At 39.3% G+C, this 9047-nt stretch overlaps 1 non-coding gene across 1 annotated transcript; it reads right to left on the bottom strand.

Annotated features, from left to right (window-relative positions):
• Nucleotides 1-7320: 7320 nt before the first annotated feature.
• LOC122094530 lies at nt 7321-7427 on the bottom strand. The gene has a single exon (XR_006144845.1). It is a non-coding gene; the product is annotated as a small nucleolar RNA R71 (small nucleolar RNA).
• Between the last annotated feature and the right edge of the window lie 1620 nt (nt 7428-9047).

A 9047-nucleotide genomic window follows, 5' to 3' on the forward strand; every position in this document is an offset into this window, starting at 1 on the left:
TTTAAAAAAATGTTTCCTATCCATTTATGTGTGTATCTTTAGCGTATCTTAGTGTATCTCCGATACGATACGATACTCTCCGATACGTATCTTAATTTTGGCAGACCGATACGGCGACCGATACCGATACTTTAATCCTTGGTTCCAATAGTATCCTAGTCTGAGAATCTTCTTAGCTAGCATCTTGGCATTCATATGGGGTCCATAAACGCTTTAATGAATTTCTTCCATGATTGTTGTAGCTTGCTCTTCATCCACGCACAACAACTGTATTCCATCATAGGATCCCTTGTATAACAAGTCCCCTTAAAGAATAAACTGGGTAGCATATCTCCTTAGAAATTTCTCTTCTTTATCTGTAGCTTCAATCTGACGCTCCTTTTCCCTGATGAAGTCCACTATGTGAGCAAACCAAGACCGACCATCTATGGTGAGAGTGTTCTCTGTATTCTAGTAAATTGGTCTACTTCTTTGTTCTACTAAAAATGGTCAGATTCTGGCCATAGGGTTGCATTCTACCATGGAAGCCAAGGTTGCAAGGACATCGGCAAACCGTTTGTTATCCCTCTGAAAGTATTCAAATGAGATCTTTTTAAAGTGTCCGATCACTTCTAGATATTCTTGATACGGCTTTAGTTTCTCATATCTGGTCTTCCACTTTCCTTGCATCTGATAGATGACAATAGATGAATCACCATACACTTTGTTCCTTTTTACCGCAATGGTCAGAACGGTTTCGAGCCCCAAGGCATAGGCTTCATATTCAGCAATATTGTTGGTACATGGGAAATCAAGGTAGAATGACGAAGGCAAGTAAAGACCGTCTGTAGTGACAAGCAATATTCCTGTGCCACACCCCTTTTGGTTAGTTGCTCCATCAAAGAACAACTACCATTCATTAGCTATGTCTTCTTCCTCTATTGCTATGATTTCATCATCTGGAAAGTCATCATCTAGGGCTCTTTCATCTTCTATAGGGTGGGTAGCCAAATGATCAGCTATCGCTTGCCCCTTGATAGCTTTCTGAGCAACATAGGTGATGTCAATTTCTAATAGCAATAGTAGCCATTGAGCCATCTTTCCTATTAGAGCTAGTTTCTCAAAGAGATACTTGATTATGTCCATCCTTGAGATCAAACGTACTGGATAAGCTACCATATAGTATCGCAACCTTTTTGTTGCCCAGATCAGTACGGCACAAGTTCTTTCCAAAGATGTATACCGTGTCACATATTCTAAGAACTTCTTGCTAAGGTAGTATATGATATGCTCTACCCTCTTCTCTGTCTCCTTTTGTGCTAACAATGAGCCCCTAGAATATTCTTCCACTGATAAGTACAATAGAAGTGGTTCCCTTCCACAGATGGTGTCAATATTGGTGGGTTCATAAGATATCTTTTTATCTTATCAAAAGCTTGTTGGCATTGGTCATTCCATTCTGTGGGCTGATCATTCTTTAGCAGCATGAAGATTGGCTCGTAGATCGTAGTCAGTTGAGCTATGAACCTGCTGATATACTGAATGTGACTCAGGAATCCTCGTATCTACTTCTTAGTGCGAGTCATGGGCATTTCTTGGATTGCTTTGTTCTTGATAGAGTCAACTTCGATGCCCCTTTCACTCACTAAGAATCATAACAATTTTTCTGCTATTGCTCTGAATACACACTTTTGAGGATTCAACTTTAGCTGATACTTCTTGATTCTTTCAAAGAATCGTCTTAGTGTGGGAATATGCCCCTGTTGATCCCTTAACTTCACTATCATGTCATCCACATAGACTTCCACATCTTTATTCATCATGTCATGCAGTATGGCTGTAGCTGCTCTCTGATAAGGTACCCTAGCAATCTGCAGCCCAAAAGCCCTTACCTTGTAACAATAAGTTCCCCACGGAGTGGTGAAGACTGTCTTTTCATGATCCTCCGGGTGCATGCTCACTTGATTGTATCCTGAGAATCCATCCATAAATGATAGCAAGGTATGCCTACTATGTTGTCAACCAATACATCAATGGAAGGTAGTGGGAAGTCATCCTTAGAGTTCACCTTGTTAAGATCTTGGAAATCTATGCACATACGTACCTTGCCTTCTTTCTTTGGCACTGGTACTATGTTGGCCAACTATTGGGGGTATTTCACCACTTGTAGAAACCCCGCATTCAACTTTTTCACGACTTCTTCTCTGATCTTTTGACTATATTCTAGATGCATTCTTCTGAGCTTCTGTTTGACTGGCTTTACCTTGGAGTCGGCCGGCAAACGATGTTCCACAATATTGGGGTCTATCCTAGGCATATCCTCATAAGACCAGGCGAATACTTCAGCGAATTCCTTCAGAAGACTGATCATCTACTCTGCTTCATCATCTAGCGTAGTACCAATTTTTACCTCTGTTGGGCTTTCTTTGGTTTGCATTGTTTTATTAGATCATGATATTTATTAAGATCATCATCAAAAAAAGGAGGCAAGTCATACTCGGAATCAGAAATTTTATTCATGAAAGGAGTAATAGACTCGACATACATGGACTCTGGACTTTTCTCAAGAGGGGAAACAGACACGTAATCATAAACAGAAGACTCAAGAATAGACTCAACCACAGACTCGACGATTGACTTGATGCTTTTGTCAGTGGTATTTAGGTTGGTTGACCTAGTAGTATGAGTAAACTTGAAGTTCTCTCTGATGCTTATCCAGTTCAGGGGCAGTTCAATGGCGTGATGGACGAGCAGATGTGGCAAAGGGCCTTTTTCTTCTTCTAGGAAAGTCACTGCTATCTCTTTAGTGGTGCAATTGTTCTCTTTGACAGGTTCTGGCTTCTTCACTAAGATGAGATGATCCATCTCATGTTCTCTGAAGCTGAACTTTCTGAGGGGTAAGAGGCGATGGAGACTGCTCAATCCTCTTTCTATAAAGTCCAACTTTTCAAGCCTATTGATTGAGGCCATCGCTGCTCCTCGCTCACATCTCTGACCACAGTCATAGACCTTTCTGTTGCAGTTGATTCAGGCACAGTACATGCAGACCATCATTCTTTGTGCTCTTCTTAGCTTTGCATATATGCTCCTTCCTCTGAAGGGCCTGGGCTTGAGCTCATGTAGCTCTTGAGCTCGTGGTTCTTGTAGAAAGGAACAAATGTGGCTCTTCAAATCAGTGGGAAGCTGCAAACTCCAGATGAGTCTTATTTTCTTTTCCCATTCTCTCTTTAGGAGGACTCAGGGGCTTGGTACCTCCTTTGATCAAATCAATGTTATAGGGTTTCTAAAGGAAGACCCATTTTTTTTTTTTTACCTTTTGCATGGCCAGACTTGGCTCTTTATTTTAAAATGAAAACTTATTCCTTTTTTTTTTTTTTTTTTGAGTTCAAGAGTTTAAGTTTTAAGGCATGATTAATGCCACAACTCAAGTCTTTATTAGAATAACTGTAATGATGTTAAAATCCAAACATCACCTCATCAAGTATTCCGTTAAAATGGGAAATAACTTTCCTACCCCTAAGACCAAAAATAGGATAGGTGGGTCACAAACTGGGTCATGTCATCAAATCCCTTGAGTGTTTTTGTATGAACTTTAGAGACGATGTCACCTTCTTCCTTCAACTGCTTTACTACTTCCATAAGGACAGGTAATGCCCTAAGTCTGGGAGTTCAAAGAACATGCAAAACAAATATGCATCCTACAATCTCTGTCGATGGATTCCTCCTAATGACAAGTATTAGGTGAAGATCCTGGCAACCCTCAGAATGTCAATCTTCCTATAGCTGACAAATTGCTTCATTTCCTTTTTCCCCCATCTGAAGAAGCTTTGGATTTCTTTTGAATAATCCTTCTTCAAAGAAGATTGAAACATTCTACTTTTGGGTGGGGAGAGTATGTATGCCTGTTGGAGTAAATGATGATATCGCTTCATGTATCCAACATATTCATAGATTCCAACAGTCTTGGTGTGTCAATGTCCAAAGGTCATATCCAAAGAATCCATGATTTTTTCTTTACAACCATCACAAACAGTGGAGAGATGATTTTTTCAAAGCATTACTCATTAGCTACTGAAACAACTAAACTCTTACCATTGTTGCATTAAGCTTTCTTTTTTTGTTTTTGACTAATCAAGGTGGGGAATGAATTGGCCTTGATTACTAGTGTCGGGTGGCGACTTTTGGGAGGATGGAATTTTGGATAAGAATTTAAAGGACCACAGGTGAATGACAAATACCTAGTGGCCAGATATGCCAGGTGGCGATTCTTGGGGGACACAAACTATGATGATCTTTTAGATACCTTGATTATTAATCTAGGGACCAATTTATTACCTTGAGATTGTTAAGACCACACTTGCACATGTCAAGTTGCCTGCGTATCCCTTGAGAGGAATCAGGTTTAGCATAGTTCGGGTGGTTCACCCTTTCATATATAATATCTCTTGAGTTAATCCACATTTACCAATCCAGACGTTTCTTCACCATTGAGGTCCATGAGTTTCATAGCTTTGCCTGGTAGGATTTCCTTGACAGTGAATGGGCCACTCTAATTTGGCTTCAATTTCCCTCTTGGGTCATGAATTGGGGCCCTTTGTTCTTAGAGAACCAACTTGCCTTCTTCTATGTGATGGGGCTTTACATATTTAGAATGGAACTACCTTGGGTTTTACTCTCTTTTTGCAGGTTTTATATTTTAAAGGCCTTAAGGATTATCGGGCACTATATCTTCAATTTTACACGTAAAGAGGTCCTATTTCTTTTCATGGTTGCAAAGAGGACGAAATTCTGAGCAAGATGGACGTGTTCAATTAAAAGTACACATTCGTTTGGTCACCCGTACAAATGATTATTCTTTTCGGTCCAGAAAAAGAATAATGGATTAGAACTGAACCGAGATGCAGAACCAGCCCGTTTGCAATTGTCCCAGAGGTACAAGGAATACTCCAAATGCCAACAAGGATCAATGGACCACATCCTTAAGTGATTAAAGATTTGTTTTTGGTAACAACAACTACCTAGCGTAGTTGGTGAGCTATGGTGTACAAAATTCCCTTGCTCACCAAGAGGTCTCAAGTTTGAATCTCATGGTTGTTTTTTTAGAGAATTTTGTTGAAGATTTCCTGCTTTTCACTCACTTAAAGCACTAAGGGCATGGAGGGGATTTCCACATCAAATTAGAAGCAAGGAAAATCGTGGAAGCAAGAAGAGAAGAAAAAAAAAGGAAAGAGAAAAAAAAGGGAGAAATAAAGATTGTCCAAATCTTCTCTCTCCTCCACATCATCACCAAAGATTGTCCAAATCACACAAAGCAAGAAGAAAATCGTCCCTAGGAGAGAGAAAAAGAAGAAAAATAAATTAGAAAAAAAAAGAGGAAAGAAAATAAGCAAAAAATTATAGGAAATTTATGAAAATTTATTTCTCTCTTCTCTCTCCTCCACCTTAGCACTTTTGGTCTCAAAAGATCTCACAATCAATTGTGGGTTTCTCTCTTTTAGGAAAGAGAAAATTGTTACCCTACCTCCCCATTCCTTATAAATACAACTCATGTAAAAGGAGGAGAGACAATTCATTCTTCTTCTAGTTTTTTTTAGTTGCTCTCTCTTTCTCTTGCTCTCTCTTTAGTTCTAGTTCTTCTCTATTTTTGCTTTAATCACTTTTGTAATAGTTTTTTTTATGTCAATTAATGCAAGCACTCTTTTATTTTTATTCAGCCTTTTTATGTTTATGATTTATGCAATTGAGTTGTAATTTTTTAAGTTATAGTTCTAGGCTTAGATCTAGGTGACAAGATCACGAGCCGTGGAGCAATTTTTTTTTTCAAGTTCAAGCATTGATTCAAGTAAGTAGGCTCCTTCAGTAGTCTTCTCTCCCCCCTCTCATTCCCTCTTCTGACTACCCTTTCTTTCTTAATTTAGGATTTTTATTTTCAGTTGTTACATTATTGCCATCCCTTTCCCCCAAGGTTCATGGCTAGTGTATATGTTGGCTTTGCCCCTCCTAGCCATAGAACCATCAATTTATTGTTTTTATTTTAATTGTCTCCCTTTCCCTAAAGCCAAGTAGAGTAACCCTTGTAAGAGTGACTCTCTGGTCAAGTAGGAAAGCTCATATTATGATGCATCCCTCGGGCTAAGTAGAGAAACCTACTTGTGAGTCTCTCTCTAGCTTTATTCCCTTTCTTTTACTTTATTTTTATTTCAGCATTTTTTTCCTTTATTTATTATTTATTTTTTTAATTGCGTGGGTTGTTTATTTTCAGTTATTTATTTATTTAATTTTAATTGCGTGGCTTACGTCTTTAAATTCTTAGATGACGAATGACTAGGACGTTATTTTAGATACATATGTTTAGGACGGTAATTAGAATTAGATCACAACCATTAATCAGTTCACTTTCGTATTATTAAAAGAAATAAAAAATAAAGTGGCTGCTCTCCCTGTGTTCGACCCGTAGCTACACTGATCCGTACGCTTGCGGTTACATTTTAAATCTCAAACAAGTTTTTGGCGTCGTTGCCGGGGAGACAGTTTCATGTTATTTTTCACTTTCTTTTGGTAAATCGGAGTGCTTTGTTTGCTTTGTTTTATATTTTTCCTTTTCCTTTATTGAATTCCTGAGAAGAACAACTTGCAATAATAGTTGTATCAGTGGAGGTCGCCATGCCTCACAGTATGATAAAGACAGGTTTCGCCCTGTAGCAGTACCTCAGGAATTGACCTGAGCAACCCCGGATCCCTGCCGGTAAGCTCCCAAAAAGCAAAAAAAAAAATCAAAAAAATCATCAAAAAGTTTTGCTATCCATTCTTTTGTGCTTGTCTTACTTTAGTTGTGGGAAGTTTTCTGTTGCATGAGTGTTAAGTGGGTACGTAATACTAAGAATCGGTTAGAAATAAGAGATCCAACAAGTAGTGACCCTATACGTTTGCTCTCTTTAAAACCCTTCAATATGGGAGACCAACAGCAAAACCCTTCACCTAAATCTCTGAAAGATAGGTTCTACCCTGCTAGAACAACCCAACCTTCCTGCATAGTTCTACCACAAGCCCAGGGCGGGCAATAATTTTGAACTCAAATATCAATACATCACTATGTTGCCCCACTTCCATGGGTTGACCTATGAGGATGCATGCCTATTTCTAAGGGAATTTGAAGAGGTATGTGTTCTAATTAAGATCCAACAACTTTCTGATGATGCTGTTAAGCTTAGGTTTATCACTTTTGCATTGAAAGACCAAGCTAAGAAATGGTTGTATGGGTTACCCACAAATTCCATAACCTCATGGGAACAGTTCACAGTTGTCTTCCTTAAGAAGTTTTTCCCAACTCACAAGACCAATAAGCTTAGAAGTGATATCCTTCAATTTAGGCAAAAGCCTAGTGAGTCATTTTCCAAACTTATAGAGAGATTCAAGGATCTACTCCAAGAATGCCCTCACCATGGCCTAGACCTATGGCATTTATGTTAAATAATTTATGAGGGTATTGATTATCCAAATAAACAAATGATAGAGTCTATGTGCCCTGAGGGATTCACATCCTTTACAGATGAAGGAAAGGCATGAGAATTCTTACTTGACTTAGCTGACAAAACCCGTGAGTGGGAATCAACCCAAGAGAGTAAAAGAACCATAGGAGGAAAAGGATATTTTGTGGATGGGATAGTAGCCAAGGAAGCCCATTTGGATAGCCTAATCAAGAGGATTGAGGCTATTGTTCCTAGAGAGCCATCATCAGTCAATTTGGTTAAGATTTGTGCTTGGTGCCAATCCCCTGGACATGTCATAGAAGAATGCCCCAACACCTCTGGGGGCACTTCTAATGATAGTGTTAATGCCTTATACCAGAATAATCCATATAGTAACACCTACAATCCAGGATGGAGAAATCACCCAAATTTCTCTTGGAATCAGGGCAACCAAGCAGGACCTTCCAATTTCTATAATCAAGGTCAACCTGGACCCCAAAGGCCTCCCTTTACACAACAATCTTTTTCCCAAAATACTTTTCCTAGGTCAAATGTAGGACCTCAGGTGAGTTTTCCTAGGGCCCCTCTCCTATCATCTTATCAGCAACCCCCTGGGTTTACTAACACTGGAGAGGCAAGTAGAATTAGTGACTTGGAAAAAAATATGGCCCTCCTCATGACAAGCCATCAAAATCTTACAAGAGAACTTGCCCAAGTTGTCTCAATTATGCGTGAGAGGGAGAAGGGAACTTTACCCAGTCAACCAGAGCCTAACCCTAGGCATCATCAACCTGTTAGTTCACAAGGACCAACTAATGCACCACTGAATATAGTACAAGGTCAGACTCAACAAGGGCCCTCTAACCAATGTAATGTTGTTTATGCCCATAGGAGTGGTAGAGAGTACCTACAGAGCGTTCCTAAATCTTCCTCATCTATTACTCATGTTAACTCTCCTTCAGTTGAGGACACAAGTGTGCCTCTTGTTCCAAGTTTGTCTGATGAACCTAAAGATTTTTCTGAAACTAAAGATGATTTGGTTGAGGAAACCAAAAATGATTCTTCTGAATAAGGACAAATCCCTAATAATCCTTATGTTCATCCTGTCCCATTTCCTAATCGCTTGGTAAACAAAAAGAAGACTGCTTCCATGGATAAAATTTTAGAAGTCTTCAAAAAGGTAGAAGTGAACATCCCTCTTTTGGATGCCATATCCCAGATCCCCGCCTATGCAAAGGTACTGAAAGATTTGTGTACTCACAAACGTATCACTAGTGTGCCCAAAAAGGCGTTCTTGGCAGGTAACATTAGTTCCATAATTACTCAGCCTATAGCAGCCAAGTATAAGGATCCAGGGAGCCCTACCATATCTTGTGTCATAGGCAACACCTATATTGAGCATGCCTTACTTGACCTTGGCGCAAGTGTGAATCTTTTACCTTACCATGTGTACAAGCAACTAGGATTAGGAGAATTGAAAGCCACTGGAACTACTCTTCAATTGGCAGATAGGTCTGTTAAGATTCCTAAAGGGATGGTTGAGGATGTCTTACTAAAGGTGGGGGAATTTATTTTCCCTGTTGATTTCATTGTGTTAGA

The sequence above is a fragment of the Macadamia integrifolia genome, chromosome 11 (genome assembly GCF_013358625.1).
Source record: "Macadamia integrifolia cultivar HAES 741 chromosome 11, SCU_Mint_v3, whole genome shotgun sequence".
Lineage (NCBI taxonomy): Eukaryota > Viridiplantae > Streptophyta > Magnoliopsida > Proteales > Proteaceae > Macadamia > Macadamia integrifolia.